This window comes from Rattus norvegicus, chromosome 3, assembly GCF_021556685.1.
Source record: "Rattus norvegicus strain SHRSP/BbbUtx chromosome 3, alternate assembly SHRSP_T2T, whole genome shotgun sequence".
Lineage (NCBI taxonomy): Eukaryota > Metazoa > Chordata > Mammalia > Rodentia > Muridae > Rattus > Rattus norvegicus.
In genome coordinates, this window is record NC_141536.1 from 138556587 (window position 1) to 138578093 (window position 21507).

At 42.1% G+C, this 21507-nt stretch overlaps 1 protein-coding gene and 1 pseudogene across 2 annotated transcripts in view; one reads left to right on the plus strand and one right to left on the minus strand.

Annotated features, from left to right (window-relative positions):
- 3300002I08Rikl1 (RIKEN cDNA 3300002I08 gene like 1) overlaps positions 1–21507 on the minus strand; it is a 130110-nt gene that overhangs the window by 50042 nt on the left and 58561 nt on the right. The window lies entirely within an intron of this gene.
- Positions 16317–17723, plus strand: Ankrd40-ps3 (ankyrin repeat domain 40, pseudogene 3; annotated as a pseudogene).

The following is a 21507-nucleotide window of genomic DNA, read 5'->3' on the forward strand; positions in this document are numbered from 1 at the left end:
TTGCAAAGCTGCATAGAAAATTAAATACTTAAACCTCACCAAGGAAGTGAAATATGTCTACAATGATAAAGCATCTGATGCTCACTAATTGGTGAATTTAGTAATATGAAAATAATCATTTTGCATAAAGCTATTTAGTATAACCCTAATGAGTCACACATCATTCAGAAATAGAAGATTCTATCCTAAAACTTATATGGAACCAAAAAAGACCCAGAGAAGCAAACAATCCTGAACCAAATGATTCTGTAGAGGTTAATGTTCTATAGCTCCACATATATTACAGAGATAAAACAAAATTGCACTGGCACAACAACAGACACGAAATCCAGTGGAGGTAAGTTGAACACACAGATACGCGTACATGTAACCTCAGCTATTTAACACCTGATCAAGATGCCAAAAATATGAACTGGAGAAGAAAAGGGTGTTTAACAAATGATCCTGGGAAAACTGGATGTCTACACACAAGAGACCAACCATATTTAAAAATGTTAATTTTGAAATGCTTCCTAGAACATGATGTCACATACATTGAATACCTCGTGTGTGTATAGAAAAAATCATTTTCATCTACCTCGTAGATATGTATAAAGTAAGATATCCAGCAATCCACTGTACATCTCATAACACAGATGGGTGTTCTACGGGTATGTGTGTGTTATTTGATGCTGCTTCTTCATGTTCTAATTACTTATGCACTTAGCCCTCCATCTTGAAGAATTGAACTCTAAGGGAATTACGTAGACATGAGAGATAATGTTAGTGCCAAGTGATTTATTTTAAAATAGCCATAATGTTGGTGTGTGTGTGTGTGTGTGTGTGTGTGTGTGTGTGTGTGTGTGTGGTGTAGTGTGATCATGGGTTTGTATTCCATGACAGATATGTGTGGCATAGAAGAAAACTTTGTGAGGACATGTTGGTCTTCATTATATGGTGGTCAAAGTCAGGTTAACAGCATTGCATACCACAGTCATTTATCTTCCTAATGAGGCACCTCAAGTGCAATCACATAAGATTTGTAGAAACACTGATTCAGTAAAATATTCTCTCCTACTTACATAGCTATCTTGTCAAGCATATTGTCATTTAAGGATAGAAGGAACACCGGAAAAGTTTAATAAAAACGGTTTTTGCAAATGAACATGATATTTATACTGTACCCGCACACACACACTTTTGAGATTTTTGAGACAGTGTTTCTGTAGGTATTTCTGGCTGTCCTGCATCTCTTTTTGAGATCTGGCCGACCTCAAACTCACAATGATCCACCTAACTCTGCCTCCTGAATGCTGGGAAAAAGAAATATACTACCATGCCCTGTTGCCTTTTATTTTGTCATTGTTGTTGTTGCTGCTGCTGTTCTTGTTGTTGTTGTTATTTTTGGATTGTCTTAGTTTATTCTGAGGACTAAACATTTGTTCAGAACACTTTCTCAGACACACAAATGATGCCAGAGAACTCTTGACTCACTGGTTAAAGTCAATTGCTGCTTAAGCCTGATGACCCTAGTTCAATGTCTAGGGGATCCATAAGACTACTACATTTTCTGTTTCTTCAACACCTGGACTATAGCATGCACATACGAGCACACACACACACACACACACACACACACACACACCTACATACATACACACACACATACAAACACACACACACCTACATACACACACACATACACACACACACGCACGCGCACACACACACACCTACATACACACACACATACACATACATACAAACACACACACACACAGAATTTTTAGCTGAAAAATAGGGCCAATGGGGGGTCACATTCTGACAATATTGCTATTTGGTTTTGATCTCTAGAACTCACATAGAGGAAGTAATAATTGACACCTATAAGTTGCCCTCTGAGTAAGAAATACACACTATGGCACAAGACTGTACACACAGAACATTTTTTAAAGATTTATTTATTTATTATATATAACTACACTGTAGCTATCTCATTACAGAACTCATTACAGATGGTTGTGAGCCACAATGCGGTTGCTGGGATTGGAACTCAAAACCTCTGAAAGAGCAGCCAGTGCTCCTAACCACCTAACCACTGAGCCATCTCTCCAGCCCCCATGCATAACATTTTAAAAAGCTAAAATTACCTACAAATTTGCTTTATCCTGAGTGAGGTAATCCAATCACAAAAGAACACACATGGCTCTTTGATAAGTGGATATTAGCCCAAAAGCTCAGAATACTCAATATACAATTTACAGACCACATGACACTCAAGAAGAACAAAGACCAAATTGGATGCTTCAGTCCTTCTTAGAAGGGGAAACAAAATACTCATGTGAGGAAGTACAAAGACAAAGCATGGAGCAAAAATTGAAGGATAGGCCATCCAGAGACTGCCCCACATGGGCATCCATCACATATATAGTCACCAAACCCAGACACTATTGCAGATGCTAAGAAATGCATGCTATCAGGAGCCTGATATAGCTGTCTCCTGAGAGGCTGTGTCAGAGCCTGACAAATACAGAGATGGATCCTCACAGCCAACCATTGGACTGTGAACAGAGTCCCAAATGGTGGAGTTAGAAAAAGGATTGAAGCTGCCGCTGCAGAGAGCCCCTGGGCAGCACCCCACGAGCGAACCTGAGCCTCGGGACCACAGGTAAGACCAAATTTTCTGCTGCAAGAAAGCTGCCTGGTGAGCTTGGGACACACGGAAGCAGAATTTCTCTAGGACCGGGCACGTTCTGTGTTTACCGGAAGTCCCACACCCGCGGATCCCGGCCCGCAGAAGCTCTCTGCTCCCAGACCCGGTGAGAGAGAGACCCAACCGCCTGGTCAGGTGGGCACTCCTGAGGCTGCAGAGCGGAAGAGACCACCAACACTGCCCACCCCTGCCCACATCCCTGGCCCAAGAGGAAACTGTATAAGGCCTCTGGGCTCCCGTGGGGGAGGGCCCAGGAGCGGCAGGACCCCTGCCTGAGACACCGCCGGAACCTGAAAGAAACAGACCAGATAAACAGTTCTCTGCACCCAAATCCCGTGGGAGGGAGAGCTAAACCTTCAGAGAGGCAGACAAGCCTGGGAAACCAGAAGAGACTGCTCCCTGCACACACATCTCGGACTCCAGAGGAAAAAGCCAAAGACCATCTGGAACCCTGGTGCACTGAAGCTCCCGGAAGGGGCGGCACAGGTCTTCCTGGTTGCTGCCGCTGCAGAGAGCCCGTGGGCAGCACCCCACGAGCGAACTTGAGCCTCAGGACCACAGGTAAGACCAAATTTTCTGCTGCAAGAAAGCTGCCTGGTGAACTCAAGACACAGGCCCACAGGAACAGCTGAAGACCTGTAGAGAGGAAAAACTACACGCCCGAAAGCAGAACACTCTGTCCCCATAACTGACTGAAAGAGAGGAAAACAGGTCTACAGCACTCCTGACACACAGGCTTATAGGACAGTCTAGCCACTGTCAGAAATAGCAGAACAAAGTAACACTAGAGATAATCTGATGGCGAGAGGCAAGCACAGGAACACAAGCAAGAGAAACCAAGACTACATGGCATCATCGGAGCCCAATTCTCCCACCAAAGCAAACACGGAATATCCAAACACACCAGAAAAGCAAGATCTAGTTTCAAAATCATATTTGTTCATGATGATGGAGGACTTCAAGAAAGACATGAAGAACTCCCTTAGAGAACAAGTAGAAGCCTACAGAGAGGAATCGCAAAAATGCCTGAAAGAATCGCAAAAATCCCTGAAAGAATTCCAGGAAAACATAAATAAACAAGTAGAAGCCCATAGAGAGGAGACACAAAAATCCCTGAAAGAATTCCAGGAAAACACAATCAAACAGTTGAAGGAATTAAAAATGGAAATAGAAGCAATCAAGAAAGAACACATGGAAACAACCCTGGATATAGAAAACCAAAAGAAGAGACAAGGAGCTGTAGACACAAGCTTCACCAACAGAATACAAGAGATGGAAGAGAGAATCTCAGGAGCAGAAGATTCCATAGAAATCATTGACTCAACTGTCAAAGATAATGTAAAGCGGAAAAAGCTACTGGTCCAAAACATACAGGAAATCCAGGACTCAATGAGAAGATCAAACCTAAGGATAATAGGTATAGAAGAGAGTGAAGACTCCTAGCTCAAAGGACCAGTAAATATCTTCAACAAAATCATAGAAGAAAACTTCCCTAACCTAAAAAAAGAGATACCCATAGACATACAAGAAGCCTACAGAACTCCAAATAGATTGGACCAGAAAAGAAACACCTCCCGTCACATAATTGTCAAACACCAAAAGCACAAAATAAAGAAAGAATATTAAAAGCAGTAAGGGAAAAAGGTCAAGTAACATATAAAGGGAGACCTATCAGAATCACACCAGACTTCTTGCCAGAAACTATGAAGGCCAGAAGATCCTGGACTGATGTCATACAGACCCTAAGAGAACACAAATGCCAGCCCAGGTTACTGTATCCAGCAAAACTCTCAATTAACATTGATGGAAAAACCAAGATATTCCATGACAAAACCAAATTTACACAATATCTTTCCACAAATCCAGCACTACAAAGGATAATAAATGGTAAAGCCCAACATAAGGAGGCAAGCTATACCCTAGAAGAAGCAAGAAACTAATCGTCTTGGCAACAAAACAAAGAGAATGAAAGCACACAAACATAACCTCACATCCAAATATGAATATAAAGGGAAACAATAATCACTATTCCTTAATATCTCTCAATATCACTGGCCTCAACTCCCCAATAAAAAGACATAGATTAACAAACTGGATACGCAACGAGGACCCTGCATTCTGCTGCCTACAGGAAACACACCTCAGAGACAAAGACAGACACTACCTCAGAGTGAAAGGCTGGAAAACAACTTTCCAAGCAAATGGTCAGAAGAAGCAAGCTGGAGTAGCCATTCTAATATTAAATAAAATCAATTTTCAACTAAAAGTCATCAAAAAAGATAAGGAAGGACACTTCATGTTCATCAAAGGAAAAATCCACCAAGATGAACTCTCAATCCTAAATATCTATGCCCCAAATACAAGGGCACCTACATACGTAAAAGAAACCTTACTAAAGCTCAAAACACGCATTGCACCTCACACAATAATAGTGGGAGATTTCAACACCCCACTCTCATCAATGGACAGATCATGGAAACAGAAATTAAACAGTGATGTCGATAGACTAAGAGAAGTCATGAGCCAAATGGACTTAACGGTTATTTATAGAACATTCTATCCTAAAGCAAAAGGATATACCTTCTTCTCAGCTCCTCATGGTACTTTCTCCAAAATTGACCATATAATTGGTCAAAAAAACGGGCCTCAACAGGTACAGAAAGATAGAAATAATCCCATGCGTGCTATCGGACCACCACGGCCTAAAACTGGTCTTCAATAACAATAAGGGAAGAATGCCCACATATACGTGGAAATTGAACAATGCTCTACTCAATGATAACCTGGTCAAGGAAGAAATAAAGAAAGAAATTAAAAACTTTTTAGAATTTAATGAAAATGAAGATACAACATACTCAAACTTATGGGACACAATGAAAGCTGTGCTAAGAGGAAAACTCATAGCGCTGAGTGCCTGCAGAAAGAAACAGGAAAGAGCATATGTCAGCAGCTTGACAGCACACCTAAAAGCTCTAGAACAAAAAGAAGCAAATACACCCAGGAGGAGTAGAAGGCAGGAAATAATCAAACTCAGAGCTGACATCAACCAAGTAGAAACAAAAAGGACCATAGAAAGAATCAACAGAACCAAAAGTTGGTTCTTTGAGAAAATCAACAAGATAGATAAACCCTTAGCCAGACTAACGAGAGGACACAGAGAGTGCGTCCAAATTAACAAAATCAGAAATGAAAAGGGAGACATAACAACAGATTCAGAGGAAATTCAAAAAATCATCAGATCTTACTATAAAAACCTATATTCAACAAAATTTGAAAATCTTCAGGAAATGGACAATTTCCTAGACAGATACCAGGTATCGAAGTTAAATCAGGAACAGATAAACCAGTTAAACAACCCCATAACTCCTAAGGAAATAGAAGCAGTCATTAAAGGTCTCCCAACCAAAAAGAGCCCAGGTCCAGACGGGTTTAGTGCAGAATTCTATCAAACCTTCATAGAAGACCTCATACCAATATTATTCAAACTATTCCACAAAATTGAAACAGATGGAGCCCTACCGAATTCCTTCTACGAAGCCACAATTACTCTTATACCTAAACCACACAAAAACACAACAAAGAAAGAGAACTTCAGACCAATTTCCCTTATGAATATCTGCAGTCCCAACCTTGGCCATTGCTTTGCCTTGAGGAACAGTGTGTGGCTGCTTATGCATCAAACTTGCTTAGTAATAAAAATGGGCTGGGTCTTTGGGGCACTGAACTCACAGAGGTCAATTATTTGTGTGGCCTCCTGGTTACTGAGCTAACAAAGTAGTTAGTAGTTGTTCCTGGAGGCTACTTGACCTGTCCTGGGGACAGCAGATGCCCTAAATTCCATGGGTATTGTTACTACCAAGGAAGGGTAGTATCTGAGCAAGCCAGTATGAACTGGATCTGTCCTGAGGTCCAGCATCCAACTTTCAGGATACTAAGCAGTTGTGCTTGCATACGTGAGTGTGTGTGTGTGTGTGTGTGTGTGTGTGTGTGTGTGTGTGCACTTTTGTGGGTGCTTTCCTTCTTTTGGTTTTCTGTTGTACAATTTTTCCTGTGTTTATTTGTCTGTAGTTAACTTCCTTGGGTTGTACTTTTCCTTCTGGTATCTTTGGTAGGGCTGGATTTGTGGATAGGTATTGTTTAAATATGGTTTTGTCATGAAATATCTTCTCCATTTATGGTGATTCAGAGCTTTACCTGCTGTCATAGTCTAGAATGAATTCTGTGATCTTATAGAGTCTGCGAGGTAGCTATACAGGACTTTCTGGCTTTTAGAGTATGTCTTAAGAAGTCTGTTTCAGTTTTAAGAGAGCTGTTTTCAAACCTTACTTTGCCTATTTCCCTTGCAACTTTCAATATTTTTCTTTGTTATATATGTTTAGTGTTATGTTGTGGGAAGTCATTCCTTTCTGGCCCAATCTATTTGGTGTTCTATAAGCTTTTTATACATTTACATGTATCTCTTTAGGGGGGGAATAATTATAATTTGGTTGAAAATAATTTCCTTTGAGCTGGGAATCTTCTCCTTCTGTTTCTACTATTCTCACCTTTGGTCTTTTCATAGTGTTCCAGACACCCTGGGTGGTTTTAGGTTTAGCATTTTCTTTGTCCTATGTATCAGTTCCTTCTCTTGTATCTTTCCTCCCTTCCATCTCTTATATTGTACAGGTGATGCTTCTAGCTGCAGTTTCTGTTGGCTTGCTTACATTTTCCTTCTTTAAGATTCCTTCACTTTGTGTTTTCTTTATTGCCTTTATTTCCATTTTTAGGTTTTGAACAATTTTATTCATTTCCTTTACCTGTCAGTATTCTCCTGGATTTCTTTAAGGCACTTATTCATTTTATATTTAAAGGCCTCTATTGTCTTTGAAGGATTTGATTTGAGGTCACTTTCTTGTGCTTCATCTGTGTTGGAATATCCAGTGTTTGCTGTACTTGGATACCTGGCCTCTGGTGATGTCACATTGACATGGCTGGCTTGTCCTTACACTGGCCCCTAGTTTTCTAGGTTAACAGTTTTTATAGTTTTAGGTGCTGATTTCTGAGTTTATCTTTGTTAGATGGATTAGATGGACAGGGTTTGTTTTTTGGCTGTTTTTCCCCCTTGAATTATGTTTCTTTTCTGGTCTTTTGCTTTAGTGGCCTGCAGTTCTCATGACCAACTAGACGTCAAGTCCAGTAGGGTATCTCTACTGGGGTTTTTGTGCTTTGGGTTACCTCTGAGATTTGGGGAAACAACAGTGCCCCTGAGGTCCTTAGAACTGGCATGGCCTCAGGAAAAGCAGAGATTATCTGCTGAAGTTGTAGGCTTGAATATGTAACCCTGGAAATGGGTGTAGTTTAGGGTGGTTGGGTGAGTTTAAGGGGAGTTAGGGTGCAGGGGATGGTGTCTTACCTGTGACCCCTCATGACAACACTGCTTCCAGGAAAGCTGCCAGAGTTATGGGCAAGAATATGCAGCCTGTGGAATAGGGTGTTATTTGGGGCTTTTGGAGCAGTTTTAAGAGGGGGATGGTGGGCAGGGGATAGTGACTTACCTAGGGTCCCTGGTGCTTGCATGGTCTCTGGGAAAGCAGCCACAACTTGGCATCTCTTATGAAGAAACATTTAATTGGGGCTGGCTTACAGTTCAGAGATGAAGTTCATTATCATCATGATGGGAATCAGGATGCCATGCAGGCAGATGTAGTAATGGAGAAATAGCTAAAAGTTCTACATCTGGATTGATAGGCAGAAGTGAGTGACAGGGATGTTGGACCTGGCTTTAGCATTTGGAAACACAAGGCTCACACTCAATATCCCACTTCTTCGAGCAGGGCCACATCTCTTTTAACATGGCCACATCTCCTAATAGTGCTACTCCCTGTGAAGCTATCAGGACCATTTCCACTCAAACTACCACATTCCACTTCCTTTCTCTAAAAGGCCTATAGCCATATTGTAATACAAAATGCATTTACTCTAATTTCGAAGTCCACATAATCACAGTTACCCGCACTGTTTTAAACTCCAAAGTTTAGTCTTTTTTTTTTTAGTTTGATGCATTTTAATAGCAAACTTACAGGAACAGCACAGCACAGAAGACGACAGCATTAACAACATGTACTTGCACGTAGGACAACTCTGTTAGAAAAGTCTAGTGAATGGATGGAACCTACTGTATGATAAAACGCTACAAACAGCATTTAGTTTTCGTTAATAAGAAATTTATTTATTTAAAAAAATCCAAGTGCTGGCATTGTCAGAAAGTTTTATTTATAATTGTTATAAAGTTGAAGTGTTGAAATGTGTTCACTGAAACATTTTGCTTGCATTAATGCTTTACACCTTGCATTTATCTTAAAAATTCACACACAAATGAATGTGGAGAAACTACCAATACCTGATTCTGTCCCCTATGTTACCGCTTGCAATCATAAACTTAGGTACCTTTGACACCAAGGAAAAAATATCTAACATTCAGAACTACTGATAACAGGAATAAGTGGACAACACTTTTTTTGAGAATGAAATGTTTAACATCATAGTGGACACTTAAGCACGTTCTAAGCATATGGGGCGTGCTAGCTGGATATCTTTTGGCATAATTGTTCCAGGTTTGGCATGGATAGCGCACAGGTTGGTATCTTCAAAGGCAAACCAGATAGGCCTCACTTGCCTCCTGCAAAGCACCAATAGCTGCGCTCTGGAAGCGCAGATCTGTTTTGAAGTCCTGAGCAATTTCTCGCACCAGAAGGTGAAAGGGGAGCTTGGGAATCAGAAGTTCTGTGGGCTTCTGACAGCATCTGATTTCACTGAGTGCTACAATACCAGGCCTGCAATGATGAGGTTTCTTCACGCCTCCAGTAGAGGGCGCACCCTTATGAGCCAATTGATTCCTGAGTGCTTTAACACAGGTGGATTTGCAGGAAATCTGCTTTGTAAGAGCTATGGTATGGGCACCTCCTTACTTACCCCCCTTCTCCTTTGGTTGAACTCCGCAAGCAAGAGGCTGCTCTGGCCTTAGAGAATGGCAGCACGGCGAAGGCTGTGAACACAATTCTTAAAGTCTTTTCTGAGACCTGTGCAATCGCTTAACTGTATTCTCCTTCAAAATCAAGATGAATAAGCCAGTCACAAAATTCCAACAAATAATGGCACAGGGTAAACATCACCATTCTCAAGGCGTTTGAGTAGAGCATAGCGAGAAAATACTGGGTCAAGGCAAGACTGAAAACACTGCATCTCCACATCTGATGTCAGATCACTCATCAGCTCTTTTCAGCCTTGTTGACTGTAACATCCTTCTTTTCTTGGGCCGATTCAACCTCCTGTTATCAGCATTCCTTGGCAGGTAACCCAAGACTATGGAATCTTCAACATTTTAGGGTCTCCAAGGCAATCCATGCTTTGCTTTCAAAGATTCATGCAATTGGCTTCTTTAAGCCTCCATGCAGGAACACGCCTAACATGTTTGGCCTCAGAGACTTTCCTTAGATGTGGAGAGAGATTCCCCAACCCCTTTCTTCTGTCTTTGACACTAAACTCATAACCACATTGCTGAAGCTGCCAAGTTCTGTTACTTGCTAGAGCTGGTACATAGCTCCCTTATTAAAATACATTCTTCCTTTTTTCAAATACATTTCAACCAGCTTTCTGAATTTAAGTGGTTTTCTTCACTGCATAAGCTTGGATGTCCTGGAAATTGCTCTGAAAACCAAGGTGGCTTTGAACTCTAAGAGTTGTTTGCTCTGCCTCCCCAATGATGGTATTAGGTGTATGCCAAGCACTAACCTGTTCATAAACTCCTTTTCATAAGCTGAAAGCTTGGCTGGGTTGCATCTTACCTGGATGTAGATTACTCACTGAATAAAGCTTCTCTTTAATCCTTTTGGATCTTCAAACACAGGATATAGCTCCATTAAACTTTCTGGTGCTCCCTTCCTCAAATTGTACATTTTGTATTTCTCCCTAGATCAGTTTGCTCCTTTTCATTACAGAACATCATATGACAGGCCAATAAGAGCCACACGGCACAGTCAATGGCAGGCTGTTTTTAAATGTCTTCTACCAAAACATACATGCCAAAGTTAATGCATAACTCTTCAACTGAGTCTTGGGTGTGTTTTTGCAGCAATGGCAGAAAGTAGAGATGTTCCTAGCCAAAATATCATAAGAACTATCTCTAGGCCATATCATTCTCCTCTGCATCCTCTGGAGATGAGCTCTTACAGTTTACATAACCCTCTGGTCCACTTTCTTTCATGTTCCTCGTAGTGTGAACCATTAAGCCCTGCTTAAATTGTTCAATTGCACTTCTTTTACAAAGCCCCAAAGCTTTCCATATTCTTCCAAACAAAAGCATGGTATGGCCTATCACAGCTATGCCCTGGGCTCCCGTACCAATTTCTGTCTTACTTTGGATTTTATTGCAGTGAAGTAGAACTATAACGATGGCAACTCTTACAATGGAAAACATTCAGTTGGAGCTGGTTTATAGATCAGGTGCCATTATCATCATGGCATGAATAATGGTAGCAGAGTGGAGTTCTACATCTGGATTGTAAGGCAGCTGGAAGAGAAGGGGACAGTGGGCCTGGGTTGAGCATTTGAAACCTCAAGGCTCACCCCCAGTGACACACATCCTTTAACACGTCCACATCTACTCAAAAAGGCCACACCACTTAATTGTCACTCCCTATGAGTCTATCGTGGTCAATTTCATTCAAACCACCGCAGTGCTATCTCAAAAATGAGTATTTTTCCTCATCATCCTCCTTTCCCCCTTCTCTTCTTCTTCTTCTTCCCCCACCATCAGTCTTAAGTGGTACCAGCCAAAGATCAGGGATGCACTCCTGCATTCCTGTACACTCTGGATTTCCTCACACTTTATCTTTAGCTCTGGAACGCGCTTCTACCATATGATTTCTTGGTGATGTCCATGCAATAGGAATGGCTTTCTTCTGTCCTCTTCCTTCACTCTTTTTTTTTTTTAGATTTATTTATTTATTTTGTATATGAGAACACTGTAGCTGTCTTCAGACACACCAGAAGAGGGCATCGGATCCCCTTACGGATGGTTGTGAGCCACCATGTGGTTGATGGGAATTGAACTCAGGACCTCTGGAAGAGCAGTCGGTGCTCTTAACCACTGAGCCATCTTTCCAATCCCTCTTCCTTCACTCTTGTAGGAAGCTCCTAATATTTCCAGCTAGTCTGTCATCCTTTTCTCACAATACTTGGATAAAATTGTTCATGAGATTCTTTCAAGAGATTTGCTAAATTATTTTATTCATTTGACTAAAGACTCAAACACAAAGCCCTGATATGACAGCAACAGAGCATGAGCCTAACTAAGCCTTGATTTATGTATCCTTAATTCATATAAAAAATCCTTGACCTATTGCTATCATTTAAAACCAACTCTGTCAGGTAAATGTCTCCATATGTGAAAAGATCCCCCACTTTCACATGTCATTTTGCAAACACACTCATTGTTATAGTAATAAAACTATATACCTTTTACATTTTTATGTTTGTGTGTGTGTGTATGTGTGTGTGTGTGTGTGTGTGTGTTTATATGAGTTTTATGTGCACCAAGTGCTTACAGGAGCACCGGGAGGCCAGGCCAGAAGAGCAAATCTGGTCCCTGAAACTAGTGCTACAGGTAGTTGCCAGCTACCATGTGTGTGCTGAGGAACAAACCAGAATTTTCTTAAGACCAGGAAGTGCTCTGAACCACTGCACCATCTCTCTAGTCCCATTGTTTTATTGATGACAGTAGAACTTGAACTTCTATTTTTGGTAGCACATGTTAATTATACAAAGTGAGAGTGTTAAGTATGATAAATGCATGCAAGTATGTACTAAAATGGGACTATAACAACCCTTCTATTTCTTTCTCATAACCCTGTCTACATCCATAGAAGGTCCCTGCCACTTTTAAAATTTAAATTCTTTTGTTTCTTAACATTCCAAATGTTGCCTACTTCCTGGTCGCACAATGAAGAGTTTTTTTTAACCCACCTGTCCTCCCCTTTGTCTCTGAGAGGATGCTCCCTACCCACTTAACCACCTACCCATTCCCACCCTATACCCATAGCATTCCCCCTTTCCTGGGGAATCAAGTCCCTATGGGATTAGGCACATCTTCTCACACCGAGGCCAGACAAGGCAGTCTCTGCTGCTTCATATGTCCCAGGGGACACAGACCAACCCATGTATCTTTGCTTGGTTGTTAGTCTGAGGGAGCTCTGAGGGGTGGGTACAGGTTAGCTGACACTGTTGTTCTTCCTGTAAAGTTGCCATCACTGTCAGCTCCTTCAGTCCTTCCCCTAACTCTTCCATAGGGGTCCCTGACCTCAGTCCAATGGTTGGCTGTAAGTACTTGTATCTGTCTCCATTAGCTGCTGATAGAGCCTCTCAGAGGACAGTCAGGCTAGGCTCTTGTCTACAACCAGAAAATGGCATCAGTAAGACTGTCAGGGTTTGGTTCCTGTGCATAGCCTAGATCTCAAGTTGGCCAGTGACTGGAAGGCCTTTATATCGGACTCTGATCCATTTTGTCCTTGCATTTTCTCAAGACTGGCACAATTCTGGGTCAAAATTCTGAAGCTGGGTTGCTGACACTTCTTTCCACTGGGGGCTCTCTCTATCTACTGGAGGTGGTCTCTTCAGATTCCATATGCTCACTGTCGGGAATATGTGCTAAGAGGAAAACTCACAGCTCTGAGTGCCTCCAAAAAGAAGCTGAAGAGAGCGTGCACTAGCAGCTTGGCAGCTCACCTAAAAGCTCTAACAAAAAGAAGCAAATATACCCAAGAGGAATAGAAGGCAGGAAATAATCAAACTCAGGCCTGAAATCAACCAAGTAGAAACAAAAAGAACTATACAAAGAATCAATAAAATCAGGAGCTGGTTCTTTGAGAAAATCAATATGATAGATTAACCCTTAGCCAGACTCACCAGAGGGCACAAAGAAAGTGTCCAAATTAAGAAAATTAGAAATGAAAAGGGGGACAGAACAACAGAGTCTGAGGAAATTTTAAAAAACATCAAATCCTACTACTACAAAAGCCTGTATTCAACAAAACTTGAAAATCTGCAGGAAATGGACAATTTCCTAGACAAATACCAAGTACCAAAGCTAAATCAGGATCAGATAAACCATCTAAACAGTCCCATAACTCCTAAAGAAATAGAAGCAGTTATTTAAAGTCTCCCAACCAAAAAGAGCCCAGGACCAGATGGGTTCAGTGCAGAATTCTATCAGACCTTTAAACAAGACTTACGACCAGTACTGTCCAAACTACTCCACAAAATAGAAACAGGATCACTACCCAATTCCTTCTATAAAGCTACAATTATACTTATACCTAAATACACAAAGACACAACAAAGAAAGAGAACTTTAGACCAATTCCCCTTATGAATATCGACGCAAAAATACTCAGAAAAATTATAGCAAACTGAATCCAAGAACACATCAAAATGATCATCTGTCATGATCAAGTAGGCTTCATCCCAGGGATGCAGGGATGGTTCAATATATGGAAATCCATCTACATAATCCACTAAGTAAACAAAATCAAAGACGAAAACACATGATCATCTCATTAGATACTGAAAAAAGCATTTGAAAAAATTCAACACCCCTTCATGTTAAAAGTCTTGGAAAGATGAGGAATTCAAGGCCCATAATTAAACATAGTAAAAGCAATATACAGCAAAGCAGTAGCTAACATCAAACTAAATGGAGAGAAACTTGAAGCAAGTCCCTAAAAATAGGGACTAGACAGGGCTGCCCACTCTCTCACTAGTTATTCAATATAGTACTCAAAGTCTTAGCCAGAGCAATCAGAGCAAAAAGGATGTCAAAAGGATACAAATTGGAAAGGAAGAAGTCAAAATATCCCTATTTGGAGATGATATGATAGTACACTTAAGTGACCCCAAACATTCCACCAGAGAACCTAAACCAAATAAACAACGTCAACAAAGTGGCTGAATATAAAATTATCTCAAACAAATCAGTAACCTTCCTCTACTCAAAGGATAAACAGGTTGAGAAAAAATTAGGTAAATGACATCGTTCACAATAGTCACAAATAACATAAAATATCTTGGTGTGACTCTAACCAAACAAGTGAATGATCTGTATGACAAGAACTTCAAGTCTCTGAAGAAAGAAACTGAAGATCTCAGAAGATAGAAAAACCTCCAATGTTCATGGATTGGCAGGATTAATATTGTAAAAATGACCATCTTGCCATAATCAATCTACAGATTCAATGAAATCCCTATCAAAATTCCAAATCAATTCTTCATAGAGTTATAAAGAACAATTTGCAAATTCATTTGGAATAACAAAAAAACATAGGATAGTGAAAACTATACTCAACAATAAAAGAACTTCTGGGGGAATCTTCATCTCTGACCTCATGCAGTATTACAGAACAATAGTAATAAAAACTTTATAGTATTGGTACAGAGACAGGGACATAGATCAATCGAATAGAACTGAAGATCCAGAAATAAATCCACATACCTATGGTCTCTTGATCTTTGACAAAGGAGCTAAAACAATTTAGTGGAAAAAAGAAAGCATTTTCAACAAATGGTGCTAGTTCAACTGGCGGTCAGCATGTAGAAGAATGCAAATCAATCCATTCTTATCACCCTGTACACAGCTCAAGTCCAAGTGGATCAGGGATCTCCACATAAAAACAAATACAGTCAAACTAGTAGAAGAAAAAGTGGTGAAGAGCTTTGAGCATGTGGGCACTGGGGTAAACCTCCTAAACAGAACACCAATGGCTTATGCTCTAAGATCAAGAATCCACAAATGGGACTTTATAAAATTGAAACGCTTCTGTAAGGCTAAGAACACTGTCATTAGGACAAAACAGCAACCATTAGTTTGCCAATTCTACCTCCAGTAGAGGGCTAATATCCAATATATATGAAGAACTCAAGAAAGTTAAAAAAAATGGGATATAGAGCTAAACAAAGACTTCTCAAGTGAGGAATTCCAAATGGCTGAGAAGTACCTAAAGAAATGTTCAACATCCTTAGTTCAGGGAAATGCAAATCAAAACAACCCTGAGATTCCACCTCACACCAGTTAGAATGACTAAGATCAAAAACTCAGGTGAGAACAGATGTTGGTGAGGATGTGAAGAAAGAGAAACTCTCCTCCTTTGTTGTGGGATTGCAAGTTGGTACAACCACTGTGGAAATCAGTCTGGAGGTTCCTCAGAAAATTGGACATTCCACTACCTGAGGACCCAGGTATACCTCTCTTGGGCATATACCCAAAAGATGCCCCAACATATAAAAAAGACACGTGCTCCACTATGTTCATCGCAGCCTTATTTATAATAGCCAGAAAGAATCTAGATGTCCCTCAACAGGGGAATGGATACAGAAAATGTGGTACATTTAAACAATGGAATACTGCTCAGCTATTAAAAACAATGACTTTAGGGGTTCTGCTGATGGGCAGGCAGGAGCACAAGGCCACCCTGGAGTGGGAGAGTAGGTGCCAGTAGAGCTGGTGAGCCCTGCACTCCCTCCCCAGGCCATGGAGGCCATGGCAGGCAGGGATGGGCTCAAAGAGGGGCGGCTGAGGGCCTGGGACCTGGGGAAGATGAGCGCCCTCCTAGAGCAGAAGAAGCAACAGGAAAGGCTGCTGTAGGCAGCGGCCTTGCAGGACATTCAGAAATTGCAGAAACTGGTGCAGAGTGGGATGGATGTGGACTCCCAAAATGAGATCAAAGGCTGGGCCTGTTTACGCTGGGCACGTAAATGTAACCATGGGCAGATGGTATCCTACCTGTTATATTAGGAGCTGACAGAGAGATTCTTACAACAAAAGGAGAAATGCCTGTACAATTCACATCAAGTAGAGAAATCAGGAAGATTGTGGGAGTGGAAGAAGAAAAGAAGAAGGAGAAGGAGGACGAGGACTAGGACGAGGAGGAGGAGGAGGACGAGGAGGAGGAGGAGGGGGGAGGAGGACGAGGAGGACGAGGAGGACGAGGAGGAGGAGGACGAGGAGGAGGAGGACGAGGAGGAGGACAAGGACGAGGACGAGGAGGAGGGGGAGGACGAGGAGGAGGACGAGGACGAGGGGAGGGGGGAGGAGGGGGGGAGGAGGACGAGGAGGACAAGGACGAGGAGGACAAGGGCGAGGAGGAGATCCCCTAGCTGAAGAAGGAGTCAGAACTGCCTTTTGATCTTAACTATCTGACCAACCCAGCCTTCCCTCTTATCTACACCCCTGCAGCAGAAGGCTCCATCCAGCTGCAGAATGGGGTCCTCTCCCCACCTCCAGTGCCCGCCCCCTGCAGATGGCTCACCTCCGTTGCTTCCCCCACAGACCCCCTTCTACTTGGGGCCTTTCCTAGGGAGCCACACCTCTTTGGCACTGGTCCAGAATGTTGCTATTTCTAGCCCTTTTGCCATACTTAGAATACCACAAAGCACAAAACTTGGTCTTGTCTGTCAGCAACCAGTGGGGTAGAACCGCTCCCTGTTCTCTGTCCCATCCAAGACACAGGTGTCTCTAGAGCCACAAAATGCTGTACCATATGCAGGACCAGTGCCAGCATCCTAGCCACGTTTCTTCACCGGAGCACTTCCATTAAATATGCGAGAGCTGGTTCTCAAGGTGAGGTACAGAACCCATCTCTTCATGAAAATGAGTTCATTGAAAGTGAACTTGATCGATAGAAACTCACTTACCTAGAATTGTTCAGAGTGAGTTGCTGTGAGCTGAGTGTTAATCCAGACCAAGTGGAAAAGATAATAGTTACCCAATACTCTGTTAAGAAAGAACGAAGATGTTGCACAAATCCAGGACTTCCAGGAGCTGAAACTGGCTCTGATGATAAGTGAGAATAATTTTCTGTTTAGAAACGCTGCATCCTCCCTGACTGAGAGGCCTTGATACAACCCGAGAGCTTCAAACCTGACAAACTAATGCAGCAGGGACTTTATCACTGAGTATCATAACAGTATGTGTCACCTCTGGGACAAAGGACAAGCCATTGATCAAAAAGCCTTGGAGGCCCGCCAGGGTCCCTGGAGCCACTGCGTAGTGTTCACTAACATCCTGCCTGGGCAGGCGGTAACCTCATCCCCCAGCAACGGTGCCGCTCTTACAAGCCTCTTGGTGGACAATAACCCTATTGCTGAATCTTTGAGCAGCTGGAAAATAGTCTTGAGAGGCAGAAGCTGAAGTTACCAGAGCCAGTGTTTTTTGTTGTTGTTTTGTTTTGTTTTGTTTTATTATTATTATTAAATTGGGTATTTCTTATTACATCTCAATTGTTATTCCCTTTCCCGGCCTCCAGGCCAACATCCCTTCTAACCCATCCCCCTCCACTTCGAAGTCAGTGTTCCCTTCCCCATCTTCCCCCCATTACCGCCCTCCCCCCAACAATCACATTCACTGGGGCTTCAGTCTTAGCAGGACCAAGGGTTTCCCCTTCCACTGGTGCCCTTCTAGGCTATTCATTGCTACCTATGCAGTCGGAGCCCAGGGTCAGTCCATGTATAGTCTCTGGGTAGTGGCTTAGTTCCTGGAAGCTCTGGTTGGTTGGCATTGTTGTTCATATGGGGTCTCAAGCCCCTTCAAGCTCTTTGAGTCCTTTCTCTGATTCCTTCAACGGGGGTCCCATTCTCAGTTCAGTGGTTTGCTGCTGGCATTCGCCTCTGTATTTGCTGTATTCTGGCTGTGTCTCTCAGGAGAGATCTACATCCGGCTCCTGTCTGCCTGCACTTCTTTGCTTCATCCATCTTGTCTAATTGGATGGCTGTATATGTATGGGCCACATGTGGGGCAGGCTCTGAATGGGCGTTCCCTCAGCCACTGTTCTAAACTTTGCCTCCCTATTCCCTCCCAAGGGTATTCTTGTTCCCCTTTTAAAGAAGGAGTGAAGCATTCGCATTTTGGTCATCCTTCTTGAGTTTCATGTATTCTGGGCATCTAGGGTAATTTGAGCATTTGGGCTAATAGCCACTTATCAATGAGTGCGTACCATGTGTGTTTTTCTGTGATTGGGTTACCTCACTCAGGGTGATATTTTCCAGTTCCATCCATTTGCCTATGAATTTCGTAAAGTAATTCTTTTTGATAGCTGAGTAGTATTCCATGGTGTAGATGTACCACATTTTCTGTATCCATTCCTCTGTTGAAGGGCATCTGGATTCTTTCCAGCTTCTGGCTATTATAAATAAGGCTGCTATGAACATAGCGGAGCATGTGTCTTTGTTCTATGTTGGGGCATCTTTTGGGTACATGCCCAACAGAGGTATAGCTGGGTCCTCAGGTAGTTCAATGTCCAATTTTCTGAGGAACCTCCGGACTGATTTCCAGAATGGTTGTACCAGTCTGTAATCCCACCAACAATAGAGGAGTGTTCCTCTTTCTCCACATCCTTGCCAGCACCTGCTGTCACCTGAGTTTCTTATCTTAGCCATTTTGACTGGTCTGAGGTGGAATCCCAGTGTTGTTTTGATTTGCATTTCCCTTATGACTAAAGATGTTGGACATTTCTTTAGGTGTTTCTCAGCCATTCAGCATTCCTCAGCTGTGAATTCTTTGTTTAGCTCTGAACCCCATTTTTTAATAGGGTTATTTGTCTCCCTGCGGTTTAACTTCTTGAATTCTTTGTATATTTTGGATATACAAAGGCCTCTATCAGTTGTAGGATTGGTAAAGATCTTTTCCTAATCTGTTGGTTGCCGTTTTGTCCTAACCACAGTGTCCTTTGCCTTACAGAAGCTTTGCAGTTTTATGACATCCCATTTGTCGATTCTTGATCTTAGAGCATAAGCCATTGGTGTTTTGTTCAGGAAATATTCTCCAGTGCCCATGTGTTTGAGATTCTTCCCCACTTTTTCTTCTATTAGTTTGAGTGTATCTGGTTTGATGTGGAGGTCCTTGATCCACTTAGACTTAATCTTCGTACAGGGTGATAAGAATGGATCAATCTGCATTCTTCTACATGTTGACCTCCACTTGAAACAGCACCATTTGCTGAAAATGCTATCTTTTTTCCATTGGATGGTTTTGGCTCCTTTGTCAAAAATCAAGTGACCATAGGTGTGTGGTTTTATTTACATGCAGAATTAAATAGTTGTCCAAGCAGAAATTGAGAGCTCAGACCTATTTCTAGCCACTCCTGTTGACGTGCACCTGAAGGGCCGGGCACTTCTCCTTGGTGTTGCATGCTCATGACACTCATGAAATTTTGAACTGACTAGGGAGGAAGACTAAGGGAAAAGAAAGGAGCACAGGTACTGGACAAAGGGATTCCACTGTGTCCTGTGGCTGGGAGGTCTCATATAGCATATTTATAAATGTTACTCAGGTTTAAAGTATTTAAAATATAGTTACCTAATTGTAAATAGGAGGAGCTTCACCTCCTGCAGTTTTCTTTTATGACCACTCATGACTGCAGCTGTCTATTCAGTCATCTTTGCATCTCCCCTCTACAGTCACTAGGGGGCTCTCTAATGCTTTCCAAAGGAGCCACCACCTTGCTCAGAGGCAGCTCCTGTCGCCCCTATCTAATTGCACCATTCAAGAAGAGAACAAGTTCTGCTGGTCCATCCACCACTCTCACCCCCACCAGGAATGAAGAGCAGCTTTTGAGCCTGATTTGTTGCTGTTTTAAAGGTTATTGTGGGAAACCAAACTAAAGGAGTTAGCATCTTTATTTTTGTATCAAAGATAAAGGTTATTTTGGAAATGATTAGGGTTTTTGCATAACTCTGAAGTCTGTTCCTTTTGTATACAAAGTGTTCAATATCCCATTACAACCACAGTCAGTTGTGAGGACCTGATTAGACTCTAGAGTGTGGTGTACGGATCTTCTCCAAGAGTTCATTCAAGAGTCTTCGCTCCTCAGCATCATTAAAGTTGAAGCCTCTGTTGACTTAACTTTAAATAGGACCTGGCCCACCCAGGAGAGCAGGACTGGAGCAGTGGTTGTCCAGGATCCCTGCTGTCTTTAGCTTTTTCCCCACAGAGGCTATAGTTTCCAAAGAAACTTGACTTCCTGGGTATTAATTTTATTAGAACACTGCAGTAGACTGGAAAGATGCAGATGCACTAGAAGAGAACTTTGTTGAGGTAATGACCTCCCACTGTCGCCTGAGTGCCTAAATGAGTTTGAGTGTTCTTCAAAGCCAGTGTCATGGTGTCACTGTGGAGTAACTGCATGGTACCCACCCCTGGCACAGCCGGTGACTTCCACTGAAGAGTGTCTGCATAGCAGAGTGGCCATTGCTCACCACCCCTTTTCCCAAGTGCTTTACTGAAGAAACCTCCCTTGTGTTTCAACCAATCAGACACTACTTCTTAGAAATACTAACCATTTTTCCCGTCTCATTTGCTTTGAAAAACTTCAGTAATTCAGTTAAGTGTGATTCTATCTTAGAAGAAATAAACTCAGCTTTAATTCATGTATAAGTTCCTGGGGTTCAGACTCCTTCAGCCGCCCTAGTTGATTGGCTGGGAGGTGGGCTACACAAGAACAATGGAGAGCTTCAGAGTGACCAAAGGTCATGTCCCACATGGCTCTGCCCAGTGTCCCATCCTTTGCCACAGTTCTCTGGGGTCAATGTCTCTGGCAGTGGGAAGAAACTGCATGGTTGTTCTTAGGTGAGTCCCAACTTTTAATCTATGCATCCAGAGAAATATTTTTATATGCTTTGTGTAATTGATAACAAGGGATTTTCTTGTAACTGAATGCACCTCTCCTCCTCCACTGCATATTTAAAGCATGTGTTCACCTCTCTAAACCTTCACAGAAGACATTTCGTCATGT